General features: G+C 44.8%; 1 non-coding gene across 1 annotated transcript; it reads left to right on the top strand.

The window, feature by feature from the left end:
- Positions 1 to 9,978: 9,978 nt before the first annotated feature.
- Positions 9,979 to 10,060, top strand: trnas-gga (transfer RNA serine (anticodon GGA)). Its single transcript has one exon. It is a non-coding gene; the product is annotated as a tRNA-Ser (tRNA).
- The last annotated feature ends 12,199 nt before the right edge of the window (positions 10,061 to 22,259 follow it).

Raw genomic sequence — 22,259 nt, 5'->3', positions numbered from 1 at the left:
GGTAAATTCTGCAAGAGTCTGGTCTGGGGCAGCAAATTTCATTAATTACAGCGATACAATCATGTGGGTCTCCGTCTCCTTCTCCAGTGAGAGGACGAGCAGCATGAAGGATGTTATATCGTTTTATTGCAATATTAGGCTTCTCCCATAACACACTGTTGTATCTGTGCCAACGTGCTGCGGACGTATGTGCTGTCTTTTGCTCGGAAAGCAGTAAGGATACTGCATGTGCGATCAGTACGGTTAAGTCGCCATAGCCGATTATGTCCCTCGACGCTGAAACAGCCTTTTCAGCTGCAACCACAGCTCGCAGGCATTTACCGAATCCTGCCAAGACGAGGTCTAGCTTAGCCGAAAAATAAGTTGCCAGCCTGAATTTTCCCCCATGATCAAAGATGGGATGCAGCCACGTTTCTCATCTACCGTTTGACAGAAGGCTTGTTTGGATTACGGAATCCCCAGTGTAGGTGTTCTTTGAAACGTCTTTTTCAATTCAACTCGGCCGCTGGGGTCCATTGCAACGGACTTTGGTTGTGCTACCCATTTCCATGGGTCATATCAATTCGGGGCGCCTCAAGATTTGCGTAATGTTGGATAAACGTTCTTCAGTAGGAGCATATGCCCAAAAAGGATAGCAATTGTTTGTTCATGTGAAGTTTTGGAATTTGCTGAATTACTTGCACTCTGTCTTGACCAATGGAATTCCCTTGTTTAGATATTAAGTGACCGAAGAACTTCAACTGTTGTTGCATAAATTGAAGCTTTGCGAGACTGGCTTTGTGCCCTTCCCTCGTGCAACGCAAGGGAATCCTTCTCACATTGTTCCTCTGTCGGTGCTGCGATTAAGCAATCGTCTACAGACTGCAGAAGGGCTGACCCCGGGATTAAGACAAGAGTCTCCAGACTCCTGCGCGTACAGCCTCATTATATATAGTGGGTGACTCACAGTAACCTTGACCAAGTCGTGTGAACTCATAAGATTTCATTTTGAAAGAAAAAGCGAACCAGAATTGACTGCCTGGATGCACCGTTACACGAAAGAATGTATTTGCTAAATCCACAGCAGGGAATCATTTACTGTCCGGTGTAAATTGACCTAATCTAGGTTTCGAACATTTGATGCGTGCGGGACAACACTGCCTGCAGGTCTTGAACAAACCTCCATTCCTCAAGTTCACTTCGAATTTTTGCCTTATGATCAGAAAAATGGGAGTTCTCACCGGTGACTTTACAGAGAGGATTATCACTCTTGCCTTTAGGAAGGATTGAAAGATTGGATGAAAGAATGGCCTCCTTCCATGGCCTCGGGATTTAACGGGTATTGTGCCCTGAAAAGACCATACTCCGAATTCGTGTTTATTCGTATTGGTTCACAACCTCGTATAAGCCCCAGATCATGTTTGCCTTTTGCCGACAATTCAGTAGGGACCGTTATTAATCTTGGGTCTGAGATGTTTATCTTAGGGAAACGCCAGGCCAGCCTTCTAGTCTCTTCAGAGCTAGCGGGCCTTAACTCTACTGTCCTATCTGCCTGAGTTAGACCATTTAATTTCTTCATATATGTCCGGACATCTGCATTGAACCACATACCCACATCGTCCCAGGACACCCAATATTTCGTACATTATGCCTTTAGTACCCATGGTCCCAAATCCTGCCACCTGTCACTGGACACCTTTGCCAGTGACACGCGAGGAGCAGAGCCTTTCACATCAAAAGTATCGAGTTTACTTGCCGTCACAGGTACTTTACATAAGTTCACACTGACTGCACATCTGTCATCTCTTCAATAAAATTCGCACAATAACAACTGACCTGGTTTCACCAATCTCCTGAACCAATACTTCGCTTATGGTTCCTCAGGGCCATCGTGGTGTATTTGTGCCTTGCAGTGCAGCATATTCCCGCAAAAAAGTCGGTGTTAATAGGATTAACATGGTTACTTTCTTCCAGGGTGTGTGAATCGCTCACTGAACTCATTGCTCTCTGGCTTAATCGCCAAACATAGTTGGTGGGTTGTATTTTACAGTTTACACTTGTGAATCTTCCCTTTGAATTACCTGCAAGCCCGTCAGAGTACTGAGCAAATCAACCCCCAGTCTCACTATGAGATCCCGAGTCATCAAATTTAAAAACAGAATTCCGCTAACAGAATTGAGAATTAGAATATATGCACATTACTGATTTCACGCAATATGGGTGCGGTAAAACTCTCATATCACAACTCCTGATACATCCATTGAGTTCAGGAACATTCCACTCATCTTTATTGGCGTCAACTCTCTGAACTGGCTTGATTTCAGGAGTGTATGCGCTGGCCAAGTATCTACCAAAAAGGTAACTGATGTACCTTCCACATATAACGTAGAGGGAGGCATCGACATATACACATCATTATTATATTGAACATATTGTCTACACTTCGCAATCTCAATGTTCAATATAGAGTTGGGACACATCTCAGTGCCTGTTAGGTTAGTAGAAGAGATGAGCAAAAGGGATTCTTCGTTGCCAAGTATAAAGGAAAGATGTTTACATGTACCTTGTGAGCTGCCCACCTCAACCTCAGGTCGTCTCCTGTCAGTCACCATGCTGTCCAGCCTCCAGGACCGACTGAGGCTGTCTGTGCAGGCACTGTCTCGATCAGTGGTCCATTGATCCACAAACAAAGCACCAGCGAGACCTGTCTCTGCCAGCGCACTTCCGCGATCCCTTCCTCTTCCTCTTTTGCGACCTCCACCTGTGCCGCTCTCTTTTCTTGCAGTTCCTCCCTCCAACGGCTGAACGGCCATTTGCATCATAATAAGCTGAGGTATACGTGATTGATGTTCCATCTTTAATTTCCGGTTATGGTTCTCTTGTGCCAGCAAATTTTCAGCATGTATCACGTATTGTTCTATCAAATTCAACTTTCCCGTGTCCCAGATAATACATGTAAATTATTACATTTTTGTTGTTTCGTACTTCATTCCATTGATGAAGCTGCTCCTGAGGTGTGACTCATACGGTGTGATCTCTGCCTTCGTTTTGTCCTCGGGTGGTATCAGTCCACAATAGACGTTATCAACTTTCGTGAGGCGTTTAACACACTGGGGCACTGTCTCAACTTCTTTTGGGATTCCTGCTTCAATTGGTTGTGGGTACGATATGATATCGGAGATTCAGCAGACCCTGAGGCGGCGACCATTGACTTGGAATCTTCGCGAAGTGGATCTCGTAGGGGGGCTGAAGCTCTTCGAGGGCTCCCATCAAGGTCAGGGTATGATCCAGTCTGAAGACACTGTACAGCTTCATTATGTTGTTTTCCGTGCGTGTCTGCATGTGTGCTGGTGTTTGTACGTGTATTTGATCTATCTTTTATTGGAGATCTTCTTTCCCTGAAATCAGGCTCAGCCTTCAACATGTTATAAGCACTCCAATTCACAGGTTCTATTATTCCCTTCCGTTTCTTCTTCTCTCTCTCCTCCAACGGTGACCTCAGAATTTGCAACTGCATGTTGCTAAAACTTCCTTCCTCCAGAAAACCACATTCCTTGATTTACATTTCTAACTGCTTTACAGAAACTGGACCATAATTATTTAGCATATATTGTATTTTATTCTTGACTATTCCGAGTTCTCGGTGAACCCTCTGTTTGTTCGCTCTTGCTGGAGCCGATTTTCATGGTTATTGGAAAAGTGTTCATCTCTCTCTCTCTGTCTCTCTGTCTGTCTATCTGTCTCTCTCTCTCTCTCTCACACACACACACGAAACCATAATATTCTATTTGCCAATATAATTTGCTTTTACCTCCGGAGGTCCCCTCCCATTGGGCGCAACTGCCTCATGGCCTTGATTTTCACAAACCAAGAACCTACGTAACTGGTACATCCTTGGCATCTCCAACGCTGCCCATGGTGGCTCCAAGTCTAAAACCACTGTTATTCTTTCTGTCCCTTAATCTCTCTAGAGACTGCAATCCTTTCCCTTGAGTCTTGCTCGAATACCGCGCGAGAGTTCACTGGTCCCTCTTCTTGGTTCATTTATTCTCTTCCAACTAGTCTCTCTGTCGGATTACTTTAGCCACAATTCTTTCCCCGACCCTATTGGATTCAGACCGCGACGCTGGGGCGATCCACATATCCACAGTCCTCTCACGGAAAGGGGCCAAATCAGCGCTCAAGGCACTGTTGCATACGCCTCCTTGGAATCTTCAGAATCTTACCCAGTCGCAGGGTCTGGGCAGGCCCCCAAGTTTACTGCCATGGGATTTCAATCGACTCGACTCAAATGCTCTCAAGAGCAAAGATAACGTTTAGTTTTGGACTCTGCAGAGTGGACCCGACACATTTGCAAGACGCCTCATGTCAGGGGCGCCTGACGGTTTTCATTAAGTGTGACGCATTAAGTGTGAGGTGGTCAGGGTGATAGCGAAGCAGTTAGTGCGAGGGGGTCAGTGTGACAGTGACGCAGTAATTGGAAAGAGATCAGGCTGATAGTGATGCAGTAAGTCTTACAATAAGTGTCCGTGAGTCAGAGTGATCCTGATGCAGGAAGTGGGAGGGTACAGGGTGATCGTGACGGAGTGAATGAGAGGGGGTCAGCGTGATGTTGACGGAGTAAGTGTGAGTGTTCAGGCTGATATTGATGCTGTAAGTTGAGGGCATCAGGCTAATACTGCCCAGTAAGTGTTAAATGCCATGGTGATAGTGGTGCAGGAAATTTGAGGAGTCAGCCTGTTAGAGACGGTGAAACTATGAGGGTTCAGGCTGGGATAGTGATGCGGGAAGTGTGCGAGTGTCAGGCTGATAGTGACACAGTAAGTGTGCGGGTGTCAGGCTGATAGTGACGCAGTAGGTTTGTTGGGAGCAGAGTGATCGTAACGTAATAAATGTGAGTGGCTCAGGATGATAGTGACAGGTTAGTATGAGGGGAGGATGGTAGCGTGACGCAGTGAGTGTGAGGTGTCATTATGATAGTGAAGCAGACTGTGTGAATGTGTCATTGTGATGGTGGCATGGCAAGTGTGGTGGGGTCAGGGTGACAGTGACGCAGATGCTTTGAGGTGGTCAGGTTCTAGTGATGCAGTAATTGTGAGTGGTCAGTGTGATAGTGACACAGAACGTGTGAGGGGATAGGCTTATAGTGACGCAAAACAGGTGAGGGGTCAGGCGTATAGTGACTCAGTAAGGGCAAGGGGTTAGGGTGACAGTGATGTGGATGCACTCACGGGGCTAGGTTGTAGTGAAACTGTAAGTGTGAGTGTCTCAGGCTGATAGTGATGAAGCAAATGCGAGGGGGTAAGGCGGATAGGGATGCAGTAAGTGTTCAGGGGTAGTGCTAGAGGTGATGCAGTAAATGTGAGTGTTGAAGCTGATAGTGATTCATTAAGTTTGAGGGGATGAGGCTAATCTTGATGCAGTAAATGTGACGTTGTCAGAATGATAGTTACACTGTAAGAGTATGGGCGCACAGTGACCTTGACGCAGTAAGTGTGGACAGTCAAGGTGACAGTGACGCAGTAAGCATGAGGGGTAAGTCTGAAAGTGACTCAGTATATGTAAGGGAGTCAGCCTCGTCGTGGCGCAGTATGTGTGAGATGGTCAGGCTGATATTGATGCAGTTCGTGTGTTGGGGTCAGAGTGATAGTGACGCAATAGGTGTAAACAGCTCAGGATGGTAGTGACACATTGGGTGTGAGATACCTGTGTGATGGTGACGCAGTAAGTGTAAGGGGTCAGGATGACAGTGACACTGTAAGTTTAAGGCCCACAGTCTGATATTGCCGCAGCAAATGTGGGGTGTCAGGGTGTAAAAGGCGTCGTAAGTGAGAGACGGGCATTGCGATAGTAAAGCAGTCAGTGTGATGGGGTCAGACTGATAGTGACACAGTCAATGTGACGGGGCATGTTTTAGTGACAAGATAAGTTAGAGGCGACAGTCTGATACTGACACAATAAATGCGATGGAGTCAGGCTGATAGTGACACAGTAAGTGTGAGGGGTCAGACTGATAGTGACACAATAAGTGTAAGGATTCAGAGTGATAGTAACATAGGAAGTGTGAGGGTGTGATTGATAGTGACGCAATATGTGTGTGGCGGTCAGGCTGATAGTGACACAGTAAAAATAAAGCTGTCAGGGTGAAATTGGCAAAGACTGTGTGAGTGGGTCAGGGTAAATGAGAGAGTTTCAGAGTGAGAGTGACGCAGTCAGTCTGAGGGGTCAGACTGATATTGACGCAGTAAGTGTGAAGGGTTCAGGTTGGTAGTGACACAGTCAGTGTGAGAGGGCAGAGTTTTAGTTATACAGTAAGTGCAAGGCGTCAGACTGAAACTGATACAAAAAGTGTGAGTGGGTCAGGGTGAGAGTAACACAGTGCACCTGAAGGATCAGGCTGATAGTGGCACAGTCAGTGTGATGGGGCAGTGTTTTAGTGACATGGTAAGCGTGAGGCGTCCGTCTGATAAAGACACAAAAAGTGTGATGGAGTCAGGCTGATAGTGACGCAGTCGGTTTTCGGAGTGAGGGTGATAGTAACGTCGGAAGTGCGACGGCGTCACTTATAGTGACGCAATAAGTGTATGGCTGTAAGGCTGGTAGTGACGCTGTAAAAATGAGGATGTCAAGGTGAAACTGGTGCAGTAAGTGTGAGGATGGAAGATAGACAGTGATGCAGTAAGTGTGAGGGGTTCACGCTGATATTGAGGCATGCAGGTGTGAGTGGCCAGGTTGATAGTGACGCTGTGTGCCGGAAGGTCCGGCTGATAACGACGCAGAAAATGTGAGTGTGTCATTGTGGTAGTGACGCATTATGCGTGAGACGGTCAGGGTGATAGTGACAGAGAAAGTGTGAGGGGGTCAGGTTGTTCGTGATGCAGTAATTGTTAGCTTGGTCAGCTTGATAGTGATGGGGTCAGGCTGATAGTGACACAGCAATTGTGAGGTGGTCAGGGTAGTAGTGATGCAAAACGTATGAGTGGGTCAGGCTAATAGTGATGCAGTATGTGTGAGGTGTCAGGCTCGTAGTGACGCCGTAAGGGTGAGAGTGTTGGTATGCTAGTGACGCAATAAGTGTGAGGTATCAGGTGGAAACCCATGCTGTAAGTGTGACGTGTTCGGGGTGACAGTGATGCAGACACTTTGAGGGTGTCAGATTGAGAATGACACAGGTTGATAGTGACACAGTAAGTGTATGGGGATCAGGCTGTAAATGATATCCTAATTATGATATAGTTAGGATAATAGTGGTGCAGTGAGTATGAGTTGTCAGGGTGATAGTGACACACACGGTGTGAGTGGGATAGGGTGATAGTGATGCAGCAAGTATGAGGAGGTCAGAGTGAAAGTGTGCAGGGTCTGGCTGAAGGTGACGCAAGAAGTTGTGAAAGGATCAGGCTGATCTGGACGCACTAAGTGTGGGGGTTCAAGGTGATAGTGATGCTGTAAGTATGAGTGGTCAGTCTGATAGCGACACAACATTTGAAAGTATCAGGCTGGTAATGATGCTGGAAGCATGAGGGGGGTCAGGCTGATGTTGACGCACTAAGTGAGAGAGTGTCAAGGTAAAGTGTGAGCAGGTGAGAGCAATAGTGATGCCGTTATTGAGTGGGGTTTGGCTGATAGGGATGCAGTGGTTGCGCATATGTCAGGGTGTTCGTGATGCAGTAAGTGTGAGGGTGCCAGAGTGCTAGTGATGCAGTAATTCTGAGGGGATCAGAGAGATACAAACACAGTCAGTATGAGGGGCTCAGGCTGATAGTGACGCAGTACGTGTCGCGATATCAGGGTAATAGTGACGCAGTATGTGTGCGGTGTTCAGGCTGATAATGATATAGTAAGTGAGAGGAGTCGGGGGAACAGTGAAGCAGTCAGAGTGAGGTGACGCAGCAAATTTGAAGGGTCAGGCTGTTAGTGACGCTGTCAGTATGAGTGCCTCAGGCTGATAATGATGAAATAAATTTGAGTGAGTAATGCTGATAGTCAGGTGATTAGTGCGAGTGAGTCAGGCTGGTAATGACACCGTAAATGTGAGTGTTGAATCTCATAGTGAAGCAGTAAGTGTGAGGGGGTCAAGGTTATAGTGACATAGTAAGTTTGAGGGGGTCAGTGTTGTAGTGACATGGTAAGTGTGAGGCGTCAGTGTGACACTGACATAATAACTGTGATTGAGTTAGGCTGGTAGTGACACAGTAAGTGTAAGGAGTCAGGGTGATAGTAACATGGGAAGTGTAATGGCGTGACTGTTAGTGACAAAGTAAGTGTTTGGCAGTCAGGCTGATTGTGATGCAGTCAATATGAAGGTGTCAAAGTGAAAGTGGCGCAGTAAATGTGAGGGCGCCAGATGGATAGCGCTGCAGTAAGTTTCAGGGGTTCACGCTGATATTAAGGCAGTAAGTGTGAGGGGTCAGGTTTATAGTGATGCAGTATGTGTCGGCGGGTCAGGCTGATAGTGATGACCAAATATCCAAGGCTCAGTGTAGTGCAGAATAGCGAGAGTTCTCAAGGCTAAGACAAAAATCAATAGTTCTGATCTTGGTCATAAATCACAATGCTTCATTTTAAAAATTTGCTCTCCTGCTTTTAGATTCACCAATGAGGGAACAAAATTTAACTGCACCACCCTGTTTATCTCTTCAAATATTTTGCAACTCTCAGTTAGATTACCTCTCTTGTTTTTAAAATGTTAAAAGAAAGGCCGGATTTGCCCAATTTCAAGTCACAGGACTAACGTTCATTCATGTTATCAAGGCTAATCACCATTCGTGGTATTGCTCATAAGGCATTAGTATCTCTCCTAAATTGAGGATTATAATTCGTCATACTGTACTCAAAGTGCGGTCGAACTGAGCCACCATACATTGGAAATAATGCTTCTTTCTCGTGCCCTGAAATCCTTCTGCAGCTTTCATAACTGCTTTAGACTGCAATGACTTATTAAAAACGTCTCCAAGATGCATTTCTAAAAATCTGTACATCAGACTTTCTACATCAAAAAGATTTCAAACTGTTACCATCGACAAATAATCTCCACACATTTCCCACCTGACAAGTATGATAAAGTCAAATCGTTGCGATTGATTAAATCATGAGGGACATGGATAGGTTGACTGGACAAGTTGATTTCCCGCTGGTGAGGGAGTCAAAACTGAGAAAGCATAGATTTAAAATTAGTGGGTAAGGATTTAAAAAGAACGTCAGGGGCTACATTTTCAGTCGTGTCCAGAATGAACTGCCAGAGAAATTGGTGGAGACTGGTACAACTGCAACGTTTAATGGCATCAGGATGGATATATGAGTAACAAGGTTTAGAGGATGTGGGCCAAATGTTGGCAGATGGGACCTATTAATTTAGGATATCTGTCCACCATGGTCAAGTTGGAAAGAAGGGCCACTTCCCGTGCTGTATTTCTCTCGGACTTGATGACTATGGCACAACCGCAAAAAACATTGCAAATGATTCCGTCAAGACGATTTCAAGTTCCAAATCTTTGGTCAATCTTCCTCTCTGCTACTCACAAGTTCATTGCCTGATGTCAGAACTTACGGATTAATTGCTGGATCCATTTCTGTAAATCGGTTCTGCATTCTTTCTAATTCTGATATGTTTTTACGAATGTAGCCAGTGTTTATGGGCTTTGCATCAATACTTCTGACACCATATTTCAATGAATATTAAAACGCAGCCGCATATTACTTTGGCACCAGATGCTGAGCAATTGAGTCAAAATCGATTGATCGGACACAGTGTGACAATGATCCTCTCTTCGTGTGGTGCACATCCGTGACTCTATAACTCGATGAAGAATCATTCCCACAAGTTCAGCTGTGTCAGAATCCAAGTTGCGGTGAAAGCCTGGCAATCTGCTGAGGTAAGTTCGTCTGGGTCTCTGAAAAGGATATGGCGAATTCTTTGGATCTTGACAAATTGCTCTTCCAACAACTTTCGTATTTCATGAATTCAGTTGCTTTACTATAAAAAGTGGCGCCTGTGCCGCAGCTTTGATGGCCGAGAGGTTAAGGCGTTGGTTTGGAAATCCAATGGTACATCACTGCGTAGGTTCGACACCTGCTCAGAGCGTGTAGTCGTTTAAAAGTTGGGATTTTGCTTGCAGGTTTTGGGTTTCGTGGAGCTTGAGCTTTCCCTTCAATCAAAAGTAAATTTTCAACTGTGAAAAATCCGAAGTAATTTCAAAACTGGCCCAGTTATCTCATTGGATAAATTATATCTCGAGACCCAAAAAGCCACCAACTTCCAACACGAATAAGTTTAAACACATTTGTCGAACTATCGTGAAATTTGGATGTTCGTCAGGAGGGGGCAATTAAGCAAAGCAATGCAATGCATTTACCTGCAGGTGATGAATGCTTTTTATTCGGATCAGTTGAAAGTCAAGCTGAGATTATATTTCAGACACACAATTTGTGATTATTCTAGATTATAGAGTGACAGAGTCATACAAATGTAGAGCGAAGGAATCAGACCCTCATTCCAATTCACCATGCAGATCAGACACCCTAGCCTATTCTATTCCCGATTGTCAGCACTCAGTCAATATCCCGCTGAATCCTTCTTATTCTTTGAAACGTCCAGGTGGCTCTTAAATGCTTTAATTGTTCCAATTTCCATCACTTCCTCTGGCAGCTCATTGCATGCAATTAATACCATCTGCATGAAAGTGTTAACCCTTCGGCTCCTTGTAGAGCTTTCAAGTCTAACCATAGATCCATGCCCTCTAATTCTGACGCCACTACCCGAGGGATAATACCTGTTCTATTTATCCTATTCGTGTCCGTCATTATTTCATAAACCTCTATAAAGGCCCCCCTCAGCCTTCGATGCATGCCAGCATTCTCAGCCTCTCTCTATAGCTCAAATACTCCAACCCTGGTAACATTCCTGGCAATCTTTTGAGGACCTGGTCAAGTTTCAAAACATCCTTCTGATAGGAAGGAGACCAGAATTGCACACAATATTCCGAAAGTGACCAAAGCAGTGTCCTGTATTGTCGCAACATGATCTCCCATCTCCTACACTCAATGTTTTGACCAATAAAGGAAAGAATACCAATGAGCTTCTTCACTGTCCTGTCGACATGCGGCTCCACTTTCAGTGAATTATGAACCTGCAATCCAAGGTCTCTCTGTTCAGCAGCACTTCCCAGAACTTTACCATAAAGTGTCAACTCTAAAAAGCAGAGGAGACCATAGATGTTCCCTGAAATGGTCTGCAATTTTGCACTATGACTCTCTGATGCAGAGGAGACAGCACCACGAGCAACGGATGCAGTAAGTCAGGTTCGAGGAAATCCAGGTAAATCTTTTGTGCATTGTAACAATTCTTTGAGATCTTGCATGATGACAAGACAGAGTAGAGTAGAGAGAGCGTATAGTAGCTTTATTTGTCATTTCTACCATATACAATTTGGTACAATAAAAAAGGAAACAGCTTTGCTCCAGGATTAAGGTGCTATTTAAACACACAGAAGACGTGACAGTAGTCATACGCAAGACAGGACAAAATGTATAAAAAGTGCAAAATCTGTAAGGTTGCGCAGTAATTTCTGACAAGAGAAGATAATACACACAATGGTGGACAAAGAACAATGCAACAATGAATGATCATTAATAAAACATTGTTGTTTGCAGACATTCAAAAAGTTGCCCAGAAATTGCAAATGGAAGCGAATGCGATCATACAGTGCAGAGACGTTTGAAAGCTTGGAGGAAGAAACAATTATACAGATTGGCTATGGGAGACTAAAGTTTCTAGAACTTTCTGCCAGATGGCAAGAGTGCCAAGAATTTGAATCAAAGATGTGTGTGGTTGTCCAAATTGCTGTTACCTTGGGGATCAGTTTGGGTTTTAAATTTATTTGATGGAGGGAAAAATACCCCGATGATCATCTTAGCAATTTTCACTATCTCTTGTAGGTTCTTACAATCCGAACTGACGCAATTCCAAAACCATGCAGTGTTGCAGCTGCTCAGGATATTCTGCATGAACCCTCTCTGGAATGCCTTGAGGACAGCGTGTGTGAGAGGGGCTTTCCTCAGCCTACTCAGAAAATAGAGACGCTGCTGTGCTTTCTTGACTATATAACTGGCATTGTGGGACCAAGTGAGACCACCCACCAGATGCGCGCAAATAAATTTGTGGCTCTTCACAATCTCCATTGGAAAGCCATCAATGTCCACCAAAGCATGATGGCTCTGTGACGTCTTTAAGTCAACAGCCATCTCTTTCGTTTTCTCCACGATTAGAGACAGGGTGTTGGCTCAGCAGCAGTCCTTTAGCTGTTGCACGTCCTCTCTGTGTGCTGAATCATCAGTCCTGCAAATGAGATCCACTACCGTCATGTTAACAACGAACTTAGTTATATAATATGAACTGGACATCGTTGCATAGCCGCGTGAAATCAGGGGGAAGAGCAGTGGACCAAGCACACATCCCTGGAGAGCGCCGTGCAGAGTGCGATGATGTTGGAGATGCTATTTACAATTTGGGGATGACTGTGGGATCCAAGTCGGGAAGTTCAGGATCGAGTTAAAGAGGGAGGCATTCAAGCCCAGCAGACCCGGCTTTGCAGTCAGAGGATGAGCAATGACAGTATTAAATGTAGAAATGAACTGAATGTACAGTAATCTGACGAAGGTGTTCTTCTTGTCCAGATGGAGATTTGGAAAGATGGCATCATCTGTACAGCGATTGGAGTGACAAACAAACTGCAGAGCTTCTTTTGGGGAGGGGGGGGAGGGGAGAGCAACAAGGTCATAATATGTCACATCAAAGGCCTCTCGGAACAATTCATGATGGTGAGTGATAACGTAACGGGGCAGCAGTCATTGAGACCGGGCACTGATGACGTCTTCGGCACAGGGACGATCATAGTGACTTGGAGCACGTTGGAGCAATGGCGCAAATCTGGGATATGTTAAAGATGTCCGTGAGAACCTCTGTCTGTACGTCAGAGGATCCTCTGAGCAGTCTGGCATGAATGTATGTGGTCCAGCAGCCTGCTGTGGATTAACTATGCTTTAGGTTTCCCCCATGTCAGTCGTGGTAAGAGACAACACCTCGTCCTTGGAATGGTCTTCCTCACGGCAACAACTTTTCATGGCCCAAACATGCAGAGATTTGTTAAACTCATCTGGGATGGAGGCATCACCAACACCAGCAGGCGATGCTGTGCTGTGTTTGGTGATGGCTTTAATACTCTTGCATATGCTCTGCATCTCACTGTCCTGAAAAAGGCTGCATATTCTCTGGACGTGTGCGTGTTTTGCCTCTTCGATGGCGTGGCACAGATTGGTCCTCGCTGTTGTCAATGCCAGCTTGTCACGTGCTCTGAAGTTAGAATCACGGGTCCTCAGCAGTGCACGCAAATTTGTGGTCATCGAGGCTTCTGGTTGAAGAGATCCTGAGACAGAGTGACGTCTTCGTGCCCTTGTTAATGAAGCAAATCACTGATATTGTGTTCTTCTCTCAGTTGGTGGAGTCACAATCGGTTGCTTCCTCATCAAACAGGTATCAGGTAGTGTGCACAAATCAATTTTGAAGAGCAGAAACCGCTCGTGCTAGCCAGGTTTTCACCTGCTTCAGAACTGGTTTGACACATCTGATCAGCGGAATTAGCATAACAGTGATGTCGTCTGAGAAGCCAAAATGCAGGCAGGCTCTGCCCTGTTTGCATTGAGGAATTTTGCACAGACAATATACGGCATGCTGCCCGCTCTCAATACAATGCCCATTTGCTGATATAATTTAGATTAAAGTAGATTCCCTATGGCGTGTAAACAAGCCCTTCGGCCACACCAAACCTCCGAAGAGCAACACACCCCATCAAATTCATCCCTGACAAATGCACCGAACACTACACGTAATTTACCATGGCCAATTTACCTCAACTGCACATCTTTGTAATGTGGGAGGAAACCAGAGCAGCTGGAGGAAACCCACGCAGAAGCAGTGAACGTGTAAATGCCACACGGATAGTTGCCCAAGGCAGGAATTGAATCCAGGTCTCTGGCGCTGTGAGTCAGTCGTACTAACCACTGAGCGACTGTGCCACCCAGAAAGCACGGATTTGAGATTTGCCTGGTTAAAATCTCCAGTAACAATAAAGAGTCACATCAGGGTGTGCATTATGCAGTCTGCTTATACCCTCATACAGTTCACAGATTGCCTCCTGATCATTAACACTGCAAGTAATATAGAGGTACACCCCAACTATAAGGACAGCAGTGAATTCCCATGGCAAATAAAATGGTCTGCATCCAATAATCAGCAACTGCACAAGTTATGAGCAGTGACTGTAGACTTGCTCAGAATCTTTGCACCATTTCGTGTTGATGAAGACACGGAGACTCCCACCTCGAGCCTTCCTGCGCAGAGTTGCATTACGGATGGCAAGAAACAAGGCAAGAACATCCAACTGGATGGAAATGTCTGGACCTCTGTCGCGAAGCTATGTTTCCATGAAAACAAAGACATAGCAGTCTCAGCCACAGTAGAATGAAGTCCAACTTTTTGTCCAGGGAGGAGACATTGCAGAGTCCAATAGTCGAGAGATCTGACTATCATGGGTTTGTTTTAAGTCCAGCACAAACTCCTGGTCAGGTTCATTTTCGGCCAGTTCCTGGACTGTAGCAGTGTTTGCATAATGTAAAAATACTTGTAAATACTGGGTTTCCTGTTTCCCCCATGCCGAACAAAACTGAAATTAAGTCGCCCTAAGTCAGGAAAGGCCGCTGTGAGGTGAGGTGTGGCAGTAGCTGTTGCACCCTGAAAGACCGAGCGCAACTTGGTGACTGTTTCAGAAGCATCCATGTTATGCGCGCCCATACCAACTCAAACATCCCGTTTCTAGCCATGACAAATTCGTTTCCCACACCCCCAACGGCGGATCTAACCTGGAACTCCTCCTCTGTCAAAATAAGTCCACACCTCAACTTTAGGAAAAACACCTCGTTTTCCGCCAGAAACTTACAAACTTAAGGTTTCAACATAGAAATTACCAGGTTGCAAATTTCCCCCTCCGTACTGTCTACTGGAATTGACTTAACGTGTCAATCTTCTTTCGAACTGACACCTTACACAGCCCCAATCTTATGCTCCTCCTACATGGACCCACTTAAAACCATCCTACCTTCCTGTCCCCAAAGCCGCACCCTTTTCTGTAATTATTTCTCAGCTCCCTTCCCCCTTTCCAGTGCTGACGATGAGTCCTGTTTGAAATGTCGACTCGACTGCTGTTTAGATGCTGCATGAACTGCTGTGGTTTTTCTTTCCAGTTCCAGTTGTTTTTTTTTTGTCGATGATGACTTCCCAGCATCTTCTGTCCTCATTATATTCAATTTGTGATTTTCCAAATCCTTTTCAGGAGTTGTAGCCCCCACTTCTCCAGAATCCACAAGCATGTTGTCTTGTTGCTTTCGAAATATATAAATAATTCACCATATGAAACCACTAAACAAGTTGATCAAAAGTATTCATTTAGAAATAACAATAAATTGGTGACTGCCCTCAGAGAGGATTAGATATATTCTATGAATAATGGTTGCTTTTGCCCAAATATTCTACATCTACTGGCACAACTTGAACGGTAGTACATACATTGTTCAGCAAAAATGTCATTCAAAACCGATCAGATAAACTGTCAGACGGACACGACAAAACCAAATGACAAGAATTATTCGACAGCTCTGAAAACACGGGAAAAGGGATAAACAGGCTATAACCTGTTGACGAGTTCGAAACCAAGAAGATTTGAAACATTGTTTCATTCAGAAGTCGGACTAGAAAAGAGCTCAAGAGTAGAGCGAATGTAAGTTTTAAATCAGAGAATGTTTAGCGAGTACATTGAGAACAGTTGTTTTCTCCTGTCAATGCGAGCTGCCTGGAAGCAGAATGGCTCAGCGGAATAGAATTTTCTGGAAATATTAGAAATGGAATGTTAACGGTCTTCTGCTGTCCACATTCGTAAGAAACAGTGCATTAAGAACTGAAATTGAAAATTAACGATGAAAAGCAAACTTAGCCCTCTGCTCGTGGGGTAGCATTGTTCAGAACAATAGGTTGTTGATGAGGCTACAATTGACCAAAATAGTCGATGGGGACCTTATCCACGGCCTTCGTTGGAGCAGTTGGTGTGGAGAGCTCAGCTTGAAGAACCAAATGCCAATTATTCAATTTGGCTGTCTGAAATGCTTAGTTAAACATACTCCCAGTTTAATGAAAAACCCTTTGCTATCAGAGCTAGAGTTTTTTCATGTCGACACGCTCTGATACGAGAAGGCAATCCATGGAGTAGATGTGACTTAAATATTGACTGTAGCGTCAGTGATGTTGACAATTTTCTGCACAAAACAGCAATACCATTGGTATCAATTCAAACTGAATAAAGGACTAGTCACATAGATATTTCCTGTCTGTTGACTCTGCCAATGGACCGCTTCAGGCCCGAGGTAGCAATGGGGCGTTGTGACATCTGTTCGCCAGTGGATCACTTCATTCTTGCTCACGATCCATAAAGCGATATGCATTTTGAACTTCTTAGCCATCATCATGATAAATGTTACATCATGCACAGGTTTGCTTCTCGAAAGAAGGAGCGAAACCTTATTCAATGCAGACGCAAATTCAAGGTGTCCCTGGTCGACCAGAAGACAGATATCGCGAAACAAAGTGAATACAGAAAACAATCAATGTTTTTTGGGAGTCAAAAAGATGTACTGAAAGAACGGAAACATATATTTTGAACTAAGGTCACATACCACTTCCACAGACTAAATGTTCTTGAACCGTGATCGTAATTTGACCTTCATGTCCACCAGTGCTGCAAAAATTATCTTAACAGCTCAGTACTTTGTGATTGAGGGAAATTTGGCCAGTTGGATAGAAAGCTGGCTAACCGGTCGAAGGCAGAGAGTAATGGTAGATGGTAAATATTCAGCCTGGAGCTCAGTTACAAGTGGAGTTCCGCAGGGATCAGTTCTGGTTCCTCTGCTGTTTGTAATTTTTATTAATGACTTGGAAGAAGGAATCGAAGGGTGGGTCAGTAAATTTGGAGATGATCCGAAGATTGGTGGAGTTGTGGATAGTGAGGAGGGCTATTGTCGGCTGCAAAGTTACTTAGATATAATGCAGAGCTGGGCTGAGGAGTGGAAGATGGAGTTCAAACTTGTCAAGTGTGAGGTTGCACATTTTGGAAGGAAAAATAAGAATGCGGAATACAGGGTTAACGGAAGGGTTCTTCGTAAGTTTGAGGAACAGAGGGATCTTGGGTTCTGTGTACATAGATCTTTGAAAGTTGCCACTCAGGGGGATAGACCTTGTAAGAAGGCCTATGGTGTATTAGCGTTCATTAGCAGTGGGATTGAATTCAAGAGTCGTGAAGTGATGTTGCAGCTGTACAGGACCTTGGTTAGGCCACATTCGGAGTACTGTGTGCAGTTCTGGTCGCCTCACCTGAGGAAAGATGTGGAAGCTTTGGAGAGCGTGCAGAGAAGATTTACCAGGATGTTGCCTGGAACGGAGAATACGTCGTTCGAGGCGAGATTGAGAGTGCTAGGCCTTTTCTCATTTGAACGGCAAAGATGAGGGGTGACTTGACAGAGGTTTATTAGATAATCAGAGGAATAGATAGAGTAGACAGTCAGAAACTTTTCCCCCGGGCACAACAGAGTGTTACAAGGGGACATAAATTTAAGGTGAAGGGTGGAAGGTATGGGGGGATGTCAGGGGTAGGTTCTTTACCCAGAGAGTAATGGGGGCATGGAATGCACTGCCTGTGGGAGTGGCAGAGTCAGAATCATTGGAGACCTTTAATTGGCATTGGATAGGTACATGGAAGGGTACATAAACTAAGACAAATGTAGGGCACAAAATCGTGGGCCGAAGGGCCTGTTCTGTGCTGTATTGTTCTGTGTTCTCTGTTCTCATCACAAAAACATCATTCATACCTTTCACTTCAGTTATTCCTTCAAAGCATTAAAACCTATTCAGCACTTGTCGCGGGATTTAAGGTTCAAACTTAATATCTTCATATTTTTCACCTCACCTTTAGATTGCTGTAGTGATTTCCAGTCACTCTGGCAGACAGTAAATCAGTCTGGAAATTACCTAAGGAAACCCAATCATTTCCGTTTACAGTGTTGGGAATTTCCCATCTGCTGACGAGACAGGGTCCTCACAATCAACACTTTCTTTGTTCTTTCGACCTAAAACCTTCACCACTTCTTATTTTCAAGTCAGGAATTTTATTTATAACACGTTCCAAGAACGGGAGCAATATTCCAATGTCCTGAAGCTGGTTCCAATTCAAAATGAAAGTTTTGCTCCTTTCACACGGAAAGAGCTGTAACCAAGGGAGAAATTTCCACGAGTTGTTTCCCATGGCTTGGCAGAAAGCCGCTGATTGAAACTGCAGTGGCCGCTTTCTGTTGGCATCGGGAGCTTGGAGAAAATGATGTCATATTCTGCTGAGTGTAACCGTCTGACTCCCTGCGGACTTGGGGTGAAACATGGATGAGTTTTCGCGGTTACAATGTCGATACATGGTCGTTGTAAATGCTTGTGCTGAAATATTTGAGGCTTTATGCCCAGAGTGGGCTGGAACCACCAACATTTCAGCCAAATGCCCTGACCATTTGAGACACAGAAACTGGCAACGCAGATATCCAAAAGCACAGTTATCGACTGGATATGAGTATACGTCGGACAGCAGGAACTTGCGTTGTTTTCAGAGACGGTTGCTGATTTTATCACCGAGAGGGAAAGCACACTGAGGAGCTGCAAACACTCAAATTAAAAGGCATCAACACATGCGCAGTTCTCTCACGTACATCTCCACATCGTAGCTGATTTACGATTCTGGGATTTGAAGCCACGACTCGATACAGACTGAAGCTTAAAAAAAATCCAGCATATCAGACTGCTCGACCACTCTACCACACGAAAGCCAAGCCTCAGATTTGTTATTACGAGTGTTTCAGCATCGATTCACTTCAGGCACTTAGACCTCGTAAATTCTGTAATGAGCATGGCGGAATTCGGGGGCGGCACGGTGGCACAGTGGTTAGCACTGCTGCCTCACAGCGCCAGAGACCCGGGTTCAATTCCCGTCTCAGGCGGGTGACTGTGTGGAGTTTGCACATCCTCCCCGTGTCTGCGTGGGTTTCCTCCGGGTGCTCCGGTTTCCTCCCACAGTCCAAAGATGTGCAGGTCAGGTGAATTGGCCATGCTAAATTGCCCGTAATGTTAGGTAAGGGGTAGATCTAGGGGTATGGGTGGGTTGCGCTTGTTGGGCTGAAGGGCCTGTTTCCACACTGTAAGTAATCTAATTTAAGAAGAAAAACCAAAGAAAATCTACAGACAAAGAACAGCCCCTTCATCCATTCAAGCCTGAGCCGATCCAAATCTACTGTTTAAACCTGTCACCCAATTCATAAGCATTTGTATCCCTCTGGTCCCCACCTCTTCATGCATCTATCCAGGCGCATCTTAATTGAATCTACCATGATTACCTCTCCCGTCTCCGCTGGGAACGCGTTCGAGACACCCACCACCCGATGTGTCCAGTAGTTGCCGCGTGTATCCCTCTTAAACTTTTCACCTCTCACCTTGAAAGCGCAACCAATCAGTATTTAATCCTTCAACCTGCGAAATAAATAATTTCTCCATCGACCCTGTCTGTACCCTTCATGATTTTGTAAACCTCAAAAAGGTCCCCCTTAAACTCTTTTTTTCTAATGAAAACAAACCTAACCTACTCAACCTCACTTCCTAGATTGCACCTTCAATACTCGGCAACATGCACTTAAACCTGTTATACACCCTCTTCAAAGCGTCCACATCCTTTTGGTAACGTGGCGACCAGAAATTAACACAGTATTCGAAGTGCGGCCAGACCAATGTCTTGTTCAATTTTAACATGACTTGCCAGCCATTTTATTCAATACCCCATCCAACGAAAGCAAGCATACTATATGCCTGCTTGACCACTCTATCCACCTGTGCAGCAACCTTCAGTGTACACTGGACCTGGACTCACAGATCTCTCTGTCCATCAACTTTTTTTCCCAAAGCTCTTCCTTTCATTGTATAACTCGATCGAGAATTAGACTGGTGGAAATGCGTCACCTCACATTTGTATGTGTTGAACTCTAGCTGCCATTTTCCGCACAACTTTCCAGAATATCTAGATCCTCCTGTATTCTTTAACAATACCTTATATTTTCTGCTGGTCCAGAAATCTTCGTGTCATCTGCAAACTTTCTGATCATTCCAACAGTGCTCTCTTCCAGATCATTTATGTATATCACAAACAACAGTGGCCACAACACTGACCCATGCGGAGCACTACTGGCCATCTTTCTCCATTTCAAGAAACTCTCTTCAACTGCCACTCTCTGTCTCCTATTTCTCAATCAATTCTTTATCCACCTGTGTTCTAGACTTTAGTTTACTTTCTTTACTTTCTGTATTCATTTACCAAGGTGAACCTTATCTAACTCCTTACTGTAGACCATGTATATGACATCAACAGCCTTTCCTTCATCTATCAACTTGGTCACATCCCGAAAAACTCTATTAAGTTGGAAAATCACGAACTCCCACGCAAAAAAACCATTTTGCCTCTGATATAACTACCATAGATATGCCCATTCTTTTCTAAATATGCAGAGATCCTGTCCCTCAGTACCTTCTCCAGCAACTTTCCCAACACTGGTGCCAGGCCCATTGGTGTGCAGTTATCCGGATTATCCCAACTATCCTTCTTGTATAGGGGACAATATGAGCAACAGTTGGCCAGAACATCACCTGTGCTTTAGAATGCCTCGAAGATAACTGTCAGGGCCCCAGCTATTTCCTCTCTCGCCTCACTCAGGAACCCGAGAAAGATCCTATCCGTTCCTGGGGATTCTTTAACATTAATTACCCATAGCCTGCCTAACACAGCTTCCCTACTAATGTCAACATGATCCATTCCTCAAGTCACGTGTTCATCGTGCCTTGTTTTATTCATTTCTACCCTGGCAGTCACGTGGCTCCGGCAGTAAATTCGCGATTACTACCTTTGAGGTCGTCCTCTTTAATTTCTCTTCTAGCTCCCTGAATTCTCCCTGCAGGTCCTCATCTCGTTTTTTTTTCCGTTGGTGCCTGTATGCATCAACACAACTGGCTGTTCACGATCCCCTTTCCGAATGTTCTTCAGCCGATGGGTGACATTACTGACCTGAGCACCTGGGAGGCAACATAACTCCTCAGAATTGCTGATGCTCCACAGTGAGTCCACCCGCAGCTCCAGAGTGCCCACGCAGTCAAACAAGTGCTGCAGCTTGACACACTTCCTGCAAGTGTAAGTTTAGAAAACCTTGACAAGGATTTGCTAGGTTTGCCAGGCTTGGACAGGAGAACGAAACTGAATAGGCTTCGTCAGATTCCCAGGAGCTTCAGGGCATAGAGATGGCCTCACAGAAGCTTATAAACTCATTAGGAAGAAAGACAGAGTAAATAGTCAGGGAGCACTTTTTCACAAGACACGCGAGTTCAGATCTGCATAGCATGCGTTTAATGTGAGAGAGGAAAAATTGAAAAGGGATGTGAGGGACACATGTTTTTCACACAGAACTTTTGTATGTGTAGAATGAATTGCCACATTTAGTGGTAGAGTCTGGTGCACTCACAATATTTCAAAGGCATCTAAATGGGTGTATAGACAGAAAGACCTAGGAGAGATAAGGCACAAATATTGGCAGATATTTATGGATTAATTTCGCTTATCTTTTCAGCAAGGTCAACTTGGATCTCGGGATTTGTTTCCATGCTCGACAACTCTGAGATGCTCGAGCCACCGGCAACAGTTTCAATACACCATTTGCAAAATTCACATGATGTTTGTTTCTCAGCCAGCGAGTTTGGCTATTTTGTTTGGAGGGTGGATGGGCCCAAACGATCCAGAGATTAAGGTTTTCTGCATATGTCTTGCCAATGACCATTCTTCTTGACACTTTTCCAAGTTCACTGTCAAAGATTTTGGCTGAAGAAAAATACGTCACATGTCGTATTACCCACTTTGCTTTCCAGCGAATCCAAAAACTGACAGCTCTTAACGTGGAACACAATCAAAACTGAAAAGACAGTACCATGATCAGACACACCAAAGCTTACGTGCTGTCTGTGAGGCACTGTGAGTCGTCTCTGACATGAACTGCTCGCACAAATAACCTCGAGGCAATTCCAAACCTATTGGAGATTTAGTGTATTGCCAAGTCCC

Source organism: Chiloscyllium punctatum, chromosome 28 (assembly GCF_047496795.1).
Source record: "Chiloscyllium punctatum isolate Juve2018m chromosome 28, sChiPun1.3, whole genome shotgun sequence".
NCBI classification, from domain to species: Eukaryota; Metazoa; Chordata; class Chondrichthyes; order Orectolobiformes; family Hemiscylliidae; genus Chiloscyllium; species Chiloscyllium punctatum.
The sequence above is the reverse complement of the archived record's forward strand: the minus strand, read 5'-3'. Positions and strand labels throughout refer to the sequence as shown.